The sequence below is a fragment of the Rhipicephalus microplus genome, chromosome 6, assembly GCF_043290135.1.
Source record: "Rhipicephalus microplus isolate Deutch F79 chromosome 6, USDA_Rmic, whole genome shotgun sequence".
NCBI classification, from domain to species: Eukaryota; Metazoa; Arthropoda; class Arachnida; order Ixodida; family Ixodidae; genus Rhipicephalus; species Rhipicephalus microplus.
The window spans coordinates 20,722,897-20,737,391 of NC_134705.1; the positions used below are offsets into that span (position 1 = coordinate 20,722,897).

At 42.8% G+C, this 14,495-nt stretch overlaps 1 protein-coding gene and 1 long non-coding RNA gene across 5 annotated transcripts in view; one reads left to right on the top strand and one right to left on the bottom strand.

Annotated features, from left to right (window-relative positions):
• Positions 1–14,495, bottom strand: part of Plc21C (Phospholipase C at 21C) — a 685,580-nt gene that overhangs the window by 269,183 nt on the left and 401,902 nt on the right. The gene's annotated exons all lie outside the window — the stretch shown is intronic.
• On the top strand, positions 7,167–8,576 carry LOC142765208 (uncharacterized). The gene is made up of 2 exons (XR_012884098.1): positions 7,167–8,047; positions 8,417–8,576. It is a non-coding gene; the product is annotated as an uncharacterized LOC142765208 (long non-coding RNA).

Consider the following 14,495-nt stretch of genomic DNA (forward strand, 5'->3'; position numbering starts at 1 on the left):
GCAAAAGTGAACTGTTAGAAGCTGAGCAGAAAAATTCATTTTGATGAATGGTGTTCGACGAGCTCTGGGAGCCGAATGGTAGTGAGGCCATCACGCACATGGGGGCAGCTGGTATTGCTGTCGGGGCGGAGCGCTCGGCATTGGCTGGTAGTGCTGTCAGTGCACTGGATTCATATTGGCTTGATTCTCATGGCGTCCTACTGAGGTAAATCCCATCAAACAATGACACAAGTGAGTCATTCAAAGTCATGATACCGCACACCTTGAGAGGAGCACTTCTTCGCTACTTTCATGACCCATGCAATGCCGGGCATGCGAGCGGCCCTAAGACTTACGCTAAATTGTGTCGCCTCACTACCTTGCCAAGCATGAAGTGGGATGTAGTTCACTATGCCCATTCATGTAGAGTGTGCCAAAGCGTCCCATCTAGCACTGGGGCTGACAGCTTGGGGAGCTCACACTGATGTGCGACGATGAGCTGAGATTTCTTTAGTCGCTCTTTTCTCTTCACGTCACTTGGTTCTTTTATAGGCCTTGGGTATCCCTTGCCTCAGCCAGAAGTTTGCAGCCTCCAATCAGAAACCGCGGCTGGTCGCGAGCTAGAATTGCACCCGTGGGCAAGGAGCTTGCGACATGTTGCGTAGGACGCGTGCAAGAGTTGCTGGTAATTGTGTATCTGGCTGGAAGCTGACCCATGAATAAGGGGGCTTGCTACGCGTTGCATAAGACGCGCACAAGAATTGCCGATAATTGCGCCAGTCTGACTCGCTCGCTGGTTTTGATGCTGGTTGAATTTGCAGAAGCAATGAAGTTCAGTTTGGACTCTAAGGCATAACAGCATTCTATTAAGAGAGACCATGACGGCAAGACAAACATAATTATCATCATCACCACCGTCAGCCTGACTACACCCACTGCAGGGCAATGGCCTTTTCTATAATCCGCCAATCAAATCATTTTAGGGGTGAAGCTCCTTTTGGCATGGCTTGTGCATTCCCATTGTGAGTAACCCCCTCGTTAACTCTTGAAGCGGCCATAGAGGGCGGTACTTGTACTATCATTGAAAAATGCAAATGGTACGACACTAGATGGTGTTACTTGTAGGAAATAAGAATCGACGTCACACGTACAGAAAGAGAGAGAGACGTTTGGGCGACTACGATCGCTTGTTCTTCGGCGGCACCGTACACCAGGGGGTGCTCTATGGTTTAATAAAAGCGCTTTTCTGGTGCACCCACGCATTCAGAGGCTCTGCGATGGAGAATGGACAAAGCTGCTGAGCGACATGCGCGCAGGGCGTTGGCGGCTCGCGCTCGAAGAAAGAACCCTGACGTGAGGGCGCGACACAGAAACGCGCCGCGAGGACCCTGCAGTATGACAACGGGAGGTCTAAGTGGCGCAGCAGCGGCGTGTAGACCCACCTTTGCCCCCTCTCCATCATTCACCCTGCGGATATACTGTCCATTTTTGCGCTCCCTGTTGCCACGTTATACCTGCGAACTTGTTAATATCATCGGCCCATCTGACTTCTGTCTCCCCGTGGTGTGTTCGCCTTCTCTGGGAATCCAGTCTGTTCCCCTACTGACCAGCGAATACCCTGCCTACACACTACGTGTCCAGCGAATGTCCATTTTTTCTTCTTGATTTTCAACTATATTATTTTGCACCCCAGTTTGTTTGCTGACCCGCTCTGCTCTTTTCTTGTCTATAATTTGCTTGTCTATCATTTGCTTTTCCATTGCTCGCTGCGTCATCCTCAATTTCAGCTGAACCATCTTTGTAAGCCTCAAGCTTTCCTCTCCATAGGCAAGTACGGGCTAGATGCAGCTGTTATATACATCCTCTTAGGGTTAGTTGCAGATCACCATTCATAATTTGCTAATGCTTGACGAATGTGATCCACCCTGTACTTATTCTTCTAGTTATTTCTTTCTCGTGGTTCGGCTCCGCTGTTACTACCTGGGTTAAGTAGACATATTGAGTTAAAACTCCTAGCACCTCTCAACCCATCCCAAAGTGCTGTTTTCTGCCGAGACTGTTGCACATTACCTTAGTCTTGTGCATACTAGGTTTCAGACCTACTTTGCTGTTTTTGTGTCCACTTCAGTAATCATGAGCTGTAATTCGTCCCCTGAATTACTCATCTAGGCAATGTCATCAGCGAATTGCAGGTTAGTAAGATACTCTCTATGAGCTCTTATCCCTAACTTTTCTCAATCTAGGGTCCTGAAAACCTCCTGTAAATACTTGGTGAAAAGCGTTGGAGGGATTGTGTCTCCCTACCTTACACTCTTCTTTATTGGAATTCTGTCGCTTTTTTTAATGATGACTATGGTGGCTGTGAATCCAGTGTAGATTTCTTCCAGTATGTTTATGTAGGGTTCTTCAATACCCCGATTCAATATGCCTGCATTACTGCTGATGTCTTGACTGAGTCAAACACCTTCTTGTAATCTATGAAGGCTATGTATAGGCATAGGTTGAATTTTGCGCATTTCTTCATTACCTGATTGATAGATGAATATGGTCTTTTGTGGAGGATCCTGTACAAAATCCTGCTTGGTCCTTCGGTTGATTGAACACTAATGTCACCCTAATTCTATTAGCTAATATCTTTGTAAATAGTTTTAGAGAATGGACAGTAAGCTGATCAGCCTGTAAGTTTTCAAGTCCTTGATGCGCCCTTTCTTATAAATTAAGATAATGTTGGCATTCTTCCAAGAATCTGGCACCCTTCCCGTCAAGACACACTTTGTATATAAGGCGGCTAATTTTGTAACACTATTTCTTCGCAATATTTCAGGAAGTCCATTGTTACCTCATCCTCACCAGCGGCTTTGCCTCTCTGCATTCCTTCTGGGGCTTCTCTTACTTTCCCTGTCATTACTGGTGAGATGTCAAATTCCTCTGGACAATTATTGTTTTTAACAATACCCTGTTTTTTTTTTTGGGGGCTTCTGTATAGCTTTTTGTAGAACTCCTCCGCCACTATGACTATCCTATCCATACTGGTTATGACAATTACCTTCCTTGCTTCTCAATGCATACATCTGATTTTTGTCTATGCACGTGTCTGGCTTCGTAGCTTTTAAGCTTTTGCTCCTTTTTCCAGCCTCCTCAATTCTCTCCATGTAATTACCTTCCGATTTCGTCTACCTTATGCCTATTGATTAACTTCGAAAGCTTCACTAGCTCTACTTCGTTGATTCCATTTGAGGCTTTCATGGTTTGCAATCTCTTAATAAGATTTTCCGACTTCAGAGATAGTTTGCCAGTGTCCTGTCTAGTGACTGTACCTTCGACTTCCACTGCACACTCTTTGATGATACTAGCAAGATTATTGTTCATTCTGTCAACGCTAACATCAGTTACCTCGTGTAGTGCTTCGAATTTGTTCTGAAGCAAAACTCTGAATTCTTGTACTTGCCCTCTCACCGCTAGTTTATTAATGCGCTTCTTGTGTATCAGTATTAGTCATTGCCTTTTTAAATCTAGGTAAACACAGGCTCTTAACCATTTCATGGTCAACGCATTTTGCCTTGCCAACTGCTTCTGCATCCTGTACAATATCTCGATGTGCACACAGAATTAATTCTTTTTCATTTTTAAGTTTCGCCATTAGAACTTCGCCACGTCCACTTACAGTTATCTTGTTTTCTGAAGAAGGTCTTTAAAATCTTAAATTATTACGTTCTGTGAACTCTATCAATAACTCACCTCTGGCATTTCTAGGTGCGATGTCTATTCGCCCGCTGCATGGTCCCCGGCCTGTTTCATGCCTACTTTAGTACTAAAGTCACTCATTAGAATAGTGTACTGTGATTTTATTATTGGCTGACTCTACATCTTCATAGAAGCGTTAAACCAAATGATCCTAATGGCACAGTGTAGGCACAACGGCTTGTGCCACCTTCATCTTGTACCTTTCATTAAACTTAGTTACACTTTATTAAACAAAGCGGATGAAACAAACAAACACTGGAATTTATTGTAATGTAAACAAGCACACAAAACTTGACTGTACAACAAAAGCAAAACTAAAGTAAGCCACCCTAGGGTCGCCTCTAGCCCTAGCCAATTTAAAGCCTATTCAATTAATCTAAGACGCTCGCCCTCCAACAAGGGATCTTACTGCTCGTACTGGCGGTTAGCAACTACGATGGAATGACCCAACGCCGAAGTGCTTGCATCTCCTGGTCATTGTCTCCGGCCATCATCGTCGGCCAGCCTTCACTTGACGATCCACTTGTCTTTGCTTGTAACCCACTCGTCATGGGCCTTGACAGGTTAGGCCTATCAGTCAATGTTACTGTCAAGTGGGTCGCAGTCATCCTGTGAAGGTCAAGAGCGGCAGGTGTCCCGAGAACTGCTGTTGCAAGGTACTGCCGGCCCGGAGAGCATCTCGGTGTCTACCAAGATCGATGGCTGCTTTCCGGCACCCTAACGGCGCTACCTTCATATCCGAGTTACCCGAACTTCACCGGGAGAGCAACGCCGTCTCCTTCAACCTTCTTCGTTTAGCCCTCCACAGGACACTCCCACCTCAACTTCTGGGGGTTTCCCACCACAGCACGGGTCACGCGCCGCAGGCTTTCCTCCACCTAATCCCATTTGTGAACGCGGTACGTATGCGCACCAACACCCCATTCCACCATTTGACACGCGCTTCACACCGTTTCACTCATGACATTAGTGCCTCCTTGAAGAGGTTTTTCTAAAAAAAATTACTTCTCTCTTCCTCAAGGATGCAGCCTTCTGTTAACTAACACATCAGACACTCACTGTTCCCCAGTTCGCATGTTCATTGCTCATAACTATATAGTGAACAATTTCAATAACACTTCACCACGTAGGAACATTGCTTCATGGCAAGTTTTTGTTTATAACACTTCACCACATTAAGAACATCAGTTCAATGGCAACATTTCTTGCGTCTTTTTACAAAGTGCATGACCTCAAAGCATACACCATGCCAAAGCGCCTCTTTGGTCACTTTCTTCAGGAGGTTTTTTTGATCTGTAACCCAGTTCGCATCATGAAATATTCTAAAACTGCCTGCCAATGACATGCTGGCACCAGCAGCGAGTTGTCTAACAGTTCCATTTTTCCAGAACTGCTGGAATACCAAGGAATACACGGCGACATCACTATGACAATGTCGCCTCACCTGCCACTGTTCATGCAGATCCTCTGCGCGTGACTACGCTTCATAGCTGGAGGCTGTGTGGAATCTTTTCATACTAGATGCAACGGGCTTCACTATGATGCCCTTCCAGTTTATTAAGAACATCTCCATTCGGCAGCTTCGTCCCATCGAGGATCATTTTGGCCAGCCACCTGGGAGCACAATGACGTCACCAAGCATGCTCACATGAGTCTTCCGGTATGATTTAATTGTGGGACCTGCTTCAGTGGACATGGCAGCTTTGCCGTGACAATGTTACCTGACGTACTACTGGTCATGCAGGTTGGGGACCGAAAGAATAACTTCCATAGCAATTTTATTAGTCTTATAGTGCTGCCATGTCCAAAAGTGGTTTATGACTGTGTAATCTATCGGAGAGTAACTAACACTCACGACCAAAATCTTCTCCAGAACGATCTTAACCACATTCAAGAATGATGCAATAATTGGCTTTTGTCACTTAACCCTAACAAATTCAAACTTGTTACGTTTACCCGCCGTAAGAATCCTTTCATTTTTTCATATCAGATCGCCAACGTCCCTGTACAATCACAACCATCCTACAAGTATCTAGGTGTCACATTGTATCGCGATCTCACTTGGCATGCGTAGATTACTAACGTGATTTCATCGGCAAATAAAACTCTGGGCTTCTTGAAGCGTCACCTACGTCATGCACCAAAACATGTGAAGTTGCCAGCATATCAGTCCCTCATCAGATCGAAACTCGAATATGCCTCATCATATGAAACCCGCCCCAAACATACCTCAATAACAATCTGGAATCTGTCCGAAATTGATTCATTCACTCCTAGTACTCATACAACATCAGCATTTCATCCTTGAAAGCACAATCCGGTTTATCACCCCTCTCTGTTCGCCGCCGTATTGCCACCCTTTCTCTCTTTCATAAATTTTTTTCATTCTTCTCTCAATGCAGCTCCTTACATCCTCCCCCCAACATACATTTCACACCACACAAGCCATCCACTTCAAGTGTCCTGTTATCACAACAGAACTGCCACTTTTTCCGCTTCTTTTTTTTCCCCGCGCCGTCAAGGATTGGAACAACCTTCTCTACTCCATTGCTTCAACCACGTGCCCATCATCCTTCGCGACAAATGTTACAAATCACCTGTGCTGCGAAAATTAACATGTTCAAATGTTCTCTTTTCCTGTGTATCCACCCCTTATGTAATACCCCCCAGTGGGGTCCTTAAGGAAATAAAAATGAATGAATGAAAGAAAGTTGTAGTTGGCTGTATAAGTGACTTTTTTTATTGTGCATTTGTTGTTAGGTCTTTCTAGCGATGTCGATCTGAATCAGGGACATAAAACAGATGCTGTATACAAGGAATTGCTTCACAATCAAATGCAAATTTTATGTAAACTTACTGCACTTCAAGAAATGCAAGATTCGTTTGAAACTAGAATCCTAGAGATGCAAAATTACCTTTTTGGTTTGAGACTAAGGTAGCTTAGATAAGACTCGCAACAAGCTCCGAACTCTTGCAAAAATTGTGGCTGGCAATAATTTATTCAGCTTAATCATGTGGACGATTTGGATAATCGTTCAAAAAGAACCAAACTTACTATAAGAGAAGTAGCAGAAGATGAGAACGAAAAAGAAAAAACTCTATAAGTAAAGTAAATGATGAAATCTTTGCCTTTACCCTAGCGGTGAAGGTAACGACTATTGAGAGAATTCAGAGGTTAGGTAAAAAAAAAACTTATGGTTAAACTTCGTAGGAATTCAAGTGTCCATGCCATCGCTCGATGCCATTTTTCCTTGGAAAATTCTCGCATCGCTTCTCGTCCCGGCAGAATATTGTCACTTCGCTGCCATCCCCACCGCTCATAGTTTAACAAGGTGTCCCATTGGCCTAATTTTAGTCGAATTCGTACCTTTCTCGTGCTCACCCGACAAGGGGGGGGGGGGGGGGGGGGGCACGACACGAAGTTGCGGAGACCACTTCGGGACTTCGGAGGGTGCGTAAGCGTTTTGGCCCCTCCGGCTGGCGGCAATCCTATGTCCTTTGTCGTTCATCGCTGCTGGCCGGTGGTTTCGTCGCTTCATCGAGGCTTTGGCCCTGGCGCGCGCGCACTCCTTCCCATGGTCTTGAAGTCCCGAGGCAGCGCCTCGCGATCGTGTACTGTACGTACCTCTCAAGTGTTGCTATGTTTGTTTATTATTATGCTTATTCTGCATGTTCTGGGGTGCGCGATCGCAGGAGCGCTGACCGAAGGGTACGTCAGTGCTTCGATGCTGTTTCTTTGTCAATTCGTTGGTTTGACTGTTTAATTGTTTTTGGTTTGATTGTTTAATTTTCGAAAATGGCCATGGTCATCCACGCTCTTCCGTTCTCAAGGTATGCAACGGGCAGTTGTCGAACGCCTTTGAAACAATGTGGATGCCTTGATTTTCCTATTATCAACAGCTTCATCAATTTACCAACAGCTTCAACTAATACTGAATAGTTAGCTACTTAATAAAAATACAGCACAATAAAAAGTTTCATTATTTATTTAAAGGTAAAAGCATAAAAAATAGCAGTTTTATATAACGTATAAATTATTATTATGTCTTAGCACTGTAATTTAGTACAACACATGTTGGGCTCTTGTTGTCACTTGTCTGTCGTTGCATTTGTATGTTCGGTGTGTTAGTTGCAAGTTTCCTCTAGAATCTGTGTGACATGAACATATAATAGTTTATTTTTGGGTCAGTTACATGTGTGAAAAGTGTAACAAGTGAATATCAGCCTATTTCAGCTGTTTTTGGTGCTATGCTATGTGGTTTCTTGATTTTGTGAGTGCAGATCGAGACCCACCTTGTATCTCAGTGATCGATCTTTCATGCAGGTAAGTTGCATATTTATTTCAAATATAAGGAAACCGTGATATCCCGAATGTCTCTGTGCTTTAATAAGCTCACTGTAGTCGGACATTGGTGTTTGTGATGTTAATGAATTCGCATATGCACGCCGATTGCTGTAAGTAAGCCATGAACCTTTGTCTCCGTGTAATGAAGTATTAACACACTGCTTAATTCTAGTTAGCTGAGTGAACTAATGGGGTTTTATAGATGTAAAAGTTATTCGCTTGATATGTACGTCGTCGTGCGCACTGCTTCCCGGGAATGGACGTTAAGTAGAATTGTTAAAGATTAATAATCTGCAGTCACGAACTGCATTAAAAACAAAATATTTTAAATATTTTATTTTGTTATAGATTGCCTGCATCACTTGGCTGCCCTCGACAATGCAGACATCTGTGGTGAGGATCAAGGTCGCCTGTGGATTTTCATTCAGAGCAATTTGAGTGGGAGCCGAAGCTGGCAGATTACCTTTTTCAAGTGTAAATAAATTTTTAATAAAATTTAATAGATCAACGCTTGTGTGTTATGGGTGTATTTAATGTACTTTTGAAAAGCAGCCCCTTTAGAACTACATGCTATTGAGGGAAGCAAACTTAATCTGCTCATTCGTACCAATGTAATTCGTATTACTAACTCATATTACTAAGTTTTACAAAAATGAAATGTTACGATTGTTCAGCTGTGAGGGGACTAACTTGCCGTTAGAAACAGGCCATATTTCAGCTGGTTCGAGCTGCAATAAAGCTTGCAGCTGACAATATGCAGCTCGAATAAGGCTTATTGCCTACTTTGTTGCTTGGAGGCGTGCTCCATGTCAGCGAGTTACAAGTTGGCCGACTGCCTGCAACGTTGCGCTGGAACCACCAGCTACTGGTTCCATCAGCTGCTGGTTTCAACACCTGCTGGAGCCACCAGCTACTGGTTCCATTGCCTACTGGGAATGTGCTAATAAACCAGCACTGCTGGAACTAATAGTCAATCAGCAGAAAATTTTCAGCTGGAGAGAATGGCTACTAGATTGGCTTGTCTCGATCTCGAGGCGTTGCCACGGTTGTGAGACTACCTGTGGCTTGAGTGAGCCTATGCTGTATTTAGAGTTTGTGCCATATAACCGTAGTTGACCAATAAGCACTGTTTCGATTAACTGATAAATTTTACTGCACAGTACATAAAAATCCAGCCATATGAGCTCGTTTAGTTTTGTTAATGAGGCATTTTCATTTAAGTGAGTTTCATTTATTGGGAGTCCACTGTAGATGGTTGTTGTATCCGAGGATGTCATCGTGCAGATTGCAAAAGAAATTCGGCTTCACTTATCTGAACTTTGAAGCTGCCCATGATGTTAATGTTTCAGATTTTCTCGAGCGGTCGTTTGACAATTCCACAGCTATTTATGAATTAAATAGCAGCTCTGACTCCTTGTAAGAATTTTCTCACAACATCTGAATGCATGGAATGCATTAGGAAATTTATTTCTAAATCTTAGAATGTCCAAAAGAAAAAAAAACCTTGGCTCATGAGAGATATATTTTATGTCAAATAAGCGCTTAAAAAAAAGAGAAAAGCTCGGGATCTAAGTGCCCAGAACAAAGCTTTATTTCATAAAATGATGCTTGATCTAAATCATCTTGTCAAGTGATGTAAGGAGCGATCTCTTTATCGTAACTTCAAAAAAGTTTCTTCTCGAAGCACCTATAAAATTCTGGAGGTTTGTAAACGCATCCAGGAAACAAAATAAACCTGTCAATGAAAAAATTGTCGTTGAACATGCAGAAAAATTCAATTCCTTTTTTCATCTGTTTTCCCCGAACATAATAATGTTCTTTCGTTCTTTTTTGAAACTTCCGATTATCCAGCGTTATGTGACCTGTTTATCAACGAAGGAGTGTTAAATGTTATTTTACATATTATCAATAAGAAATCCCCTGTCCCAAGAGCATTCCAAACGAGTTGTTATATCCGCAATGCCCACGATCTATAGGTGGCACGCCGTACAATCCAAGATGGCTGCGGAAGGATGACCAGCCTGTGAACTCGCAAAAGATAAGATGCACAAACGACTCCCCGTGCCGCTTCCACCGGATGAACTCTTGATCGTCAAATGAATGCATATGGAACAAAAATACTTTCCTAACCGATAGAAACTGCTGAATGTTTGCAAACTCATTTATTGTCGCAGTGCAAAGGGTGGTGGTGTCAGCTGATCGACCGTGTTTCAACGATGTTTTGTGTAATCTTGGGCGTGCTACAGAAAACTGCGCGAACTAGAATTCATGTATGAACTGAATGGCCCTCTAAGATCATTTGTGCCGAGCTTGTCTGGCGGACTTGCTGCAGTAATAGGCCACTAGCGAGTAATGCCTGGCCCCGGCTGCACAGGACCGAATGTTTAACGTAGCGATGGTTTGTAAACATATTATGCCGTCGTCATTACTTGCGCTGTAAGCATCATGCAGTTGCTTTTTCAATGGAAATAAGGATTTAACTTCCCATTAGATAGCCCTTGCGTCACAGCCATAATCAGACTAAAAGTGCATAATTCCCTGCAGTCGAATGTTGCAGGTTCTATCAGCGCAATGGAAACAAAAATATTGACATGCGTACACTTTTCGCAACGTCGAAATTGCAAAAATTTGTCGAACCACAACGTCGTTTGGACGACACCGATCAAGTGCAGGAGAAGTTAGCATGGGCTGTAGTCTTAACTGCATATTTCATTGCTCTAACCATTTCGCTTTGCCGGTCGAGCACGAGCACGTTGGTGGCATGCGAGGCTTTGTAATATCCACTGTAATTTGAATACTATAAATACACAAGAAAAAGTATGCTGTCATTTTGAGCTCGCTGAAAGATCATATACAATAAATAAAATCAAAGTGCCTTATGAGCGTGAAAAAATATTAATGCACCACGGAACGTGAAGTGAAACTCTCTGCTTGTGAACGAGCAGCTGATCATGCATAATTGCTGTCACTTTCATCTATGTTCTGTAAAAAATCCTCGACGTCAAGACGGTTTCTCTGATAATCTGAGAAATTCTCTCTGTGAAATGACTTCGATAGCACAAACAACACATCGATTATTGACCACGCATGCCACCCACACGGCGTCAATGACCACGTTTATCTAAGGGTGCCGAGATCATTATGCTCCGATACGTGGCAAAAAAGAAATCGCTTGTAGTGTGCTGCCGTCTATCAACAAACATAAAAAACAAGCGGCGCCGCGTAGTCCAAGGTTCGGAAGCACAAATCGCGAGCCTGCGTTACTTTCTGTGTACAATGAATGAATTGGGATTCATGCACTGCGAAAGCACTGACGAATGCTATATGCACGTAAAACACGGCGAGTTTTAACTGGAATCCTCAGACGATAGCATTTAACTATTTAAAGTGGCTACAGAAAATCTCGGGAAGCTGGTATGTGTACTCTGCTAGCTATAATTGAAAGCGCAAGTTGCCACGTATTTTCACAAAAACTTCGCGTCTCGTAAGAACGAAGCAGATTTATTGTGCCACGAATGCTCGGTATATTCACTGATGCACAAATCATACAAATTGGTTTGTGTTTGTTTCTTGCTAACGCATTAACACTGCGGCTAGCACTGCCGAAAAAAGGAACAGCAAGGAAGCATTGGAAGCGTCTGCCTACTGATGATTCTTGAGTGAACGGTCCTGAATTTCACTAAATGGCGCGACAGTCTGCTAACATTGCGAATATATATGCTCGATGGGTCGCAAAGTATCTCACTATAATCTTTCAAGCTTCAATTAACCAGGTCAGACTTCATTTCCACTGGAAACAAGCTAAAATAATTCCAGATCACAAAAAGTGAGAACACTTCAGAAGTGGGCAACTACAGGACTGTATCTCTTACGAGTACTTGCTCCAAGCTGCCTGAGCATATAATGTGCCAGCACCTGTTGAATTATTTAGACAGTCAAAATTTATTATCATCACTGCAACACGGCTTCCGTAGGGGCTTATCTACAGTAACACAGCTTGTCGTTACAGTTCATAATCTTGCGCAAGCAGTAAACCACCGGGAACAGATTGATCTAATCTTCTTAGATTTTGCCAAAGCACTTGATAAGGTCTCGCATCATAAACTCTAACTAAAACTAAATGAAATATTCTGAAACCTAAATATTACTGAAAGCTTCATTTCACGCCTCCATCCTCATATGCAGTACATAGAAAAAAAATTAAACCAACGTCCAGACCCAATCAATTAGGCGTGCCTCAAGGCGGTGTTCTAGGGCCCCTTCTATTTCTTATTTTTATTAGCGACCTACCCTAAGATTTGTCTGTTTCCGTAAAATTGTTTGGAGTAACTGCATTATATATAACAAGACCATTTCCTTGGGAGACCAGTTAGATGAACAATAACTTACAAAAAATTTTACTTTCGCGTAATGAATGGAAGAAGACTTTAAAGCCTGTAAAATCAGTTTGCACGAGTATAACAAGAAAAAATTTACCTTTGAATATTATTTACAATACTAGTGCCCATGAACTAAAAAGAAAACAGAATATAAATATTCATGGCTAATAATTACTCCACATTTGCGGAACACTCACATAGACATCACCTGCAGAAAAGCAAATTGTCTATGTAGGCAAAATGCAAATTGCTATGGCAAATTTAATTTTGCCTATGTATAAATTTCGTTTATGTTTGGTGGCTTTTCGCATTGCTGGTTGCAATGCAATTTGGAACACTCACATAGACATCACCTGCAGAAAAGCAAATTGTCTATGTAGGCAAAATGCAAATTGCCTATGGCAAATTTAATTTTGCCTATGTATAAATTTCGTTTATGTTTGGTGGCTTTTCGCATTGCTGGTTGCAATGCCGCCACACTGGCCGGCGGTGTGCGCAACACTTCACGCGAAATCGGAATAAAACCTAGTACCAATGACACAGTGGGGCTCGAACCCAGGTCCGCTAGGTGTCAGCCCAATATTCTACCTCTCAGCCATGCTGGTGCTTACAACTACTTGGCAAACTTGCCTTAGGCAGGCTTGATGTCGGGAAAGCAATCAGTTTAATACAACTTAAAAAGCGTTTCAAAACAGCGAAAACACAAGCAGTCGTCGCACAATGGAAATAGCGTAACGAGTGGGTCATCTGATGCTCTAGCCCTTTACAAAAGTTTATTTTTGTTCAGCTATAAACTGTGGTACATACCCACTTCAGGCATAATTCCTTATCGTCGTCAGCCACTACATGAACAATTGGCACAAAATTCCTCGCAAGTGTTTAGCGGATACCACGCTTCTCAGAAGGTTGAAGAGAAATAGCACAAAAAATGCCGCCCTACTACCCTAAAAAATTTAATACTTATGCCGTAGTGGGCATCAAGCAAGTGTCCTTGCAGCAGTTACCCAATGAGTGTTTAAAAGAAGCTCTGAAAGGCCGCTCTTCTAGGTTTCGCTGTGACTGGGCTGCGCTTTCAGCGCAGGCCTGGTGTTTTCTTCAATCTGTCTATCCTTGTGATTATCATTAAAATATTTTTGTGATTATCTTTCTCCATTGCTATGAACGCACCTCTAATTTATAAATGACAAATCTCACTGTTTGCCGAGGTTAGAGTAACTCCCATTTATTTTTTATTAAACGGTCCCCCAACAGTTTTTACTTTGAGACCTCTGAATGTATAATTATGTCTACCTTGTATTTTCTTATTGAAATAAATTAGAAGTTCAGTAGAAATAAAGCTCTGTTGGGCTTGAGGCGAAGGTTACAAAACGTAACACCCGGATAAAGTGCTGATTACGAAACATTAGCACGACTAATTATCAAATATTCTATGGTAGTGTGGTCTCTCACAACGCTGCTAACTGGACAAAGTACAAAAAATGACTTTGAGGTTAATATTAAATAAACATCAGGGAGATGATTTAGACTCCAACCAAAAGCTTTTGAAGAAACCCGACGTTTCGAAATCAACTTGGTTCCTTCCTCAGGGGTGACTGCAGGACTACATAGTAGCGGTGCCTTCAAAGCACTCACGAGGCGGATAATGACACCCCCTCTCTCTCTCTCGTTTTGCAGTGGAGCGCAGTCTATGTGTATACACTGGGGGAAGGGCTCCGAGAGAGCGGTTCATGTTATGGGCTGTCCTCTGTATGTTATGAAGGCTACTAAGATTACTACTCGAGTCGTAGCACATACAGAGGACAGCCAATAACATCAACCGCTCTCTCGGAGCCATTCCCCCAGTGTATACACATGAACTGCGCTCCACGGCAAAATGAGAGAGGGGGGTCATTATCCGCCCCGCGAGTGCTTTGAAGCCACACTGCTAGGTAGTCCTGCAGTCACCCCTGAGGAAAGAACCAAGACGGTTTCAAAACGTCGGGTTTCTTCAAAAACTTTTGGGTGCAGTCTAAATCATCTCCCAGTTTCATACCCAACCAGACAGACTT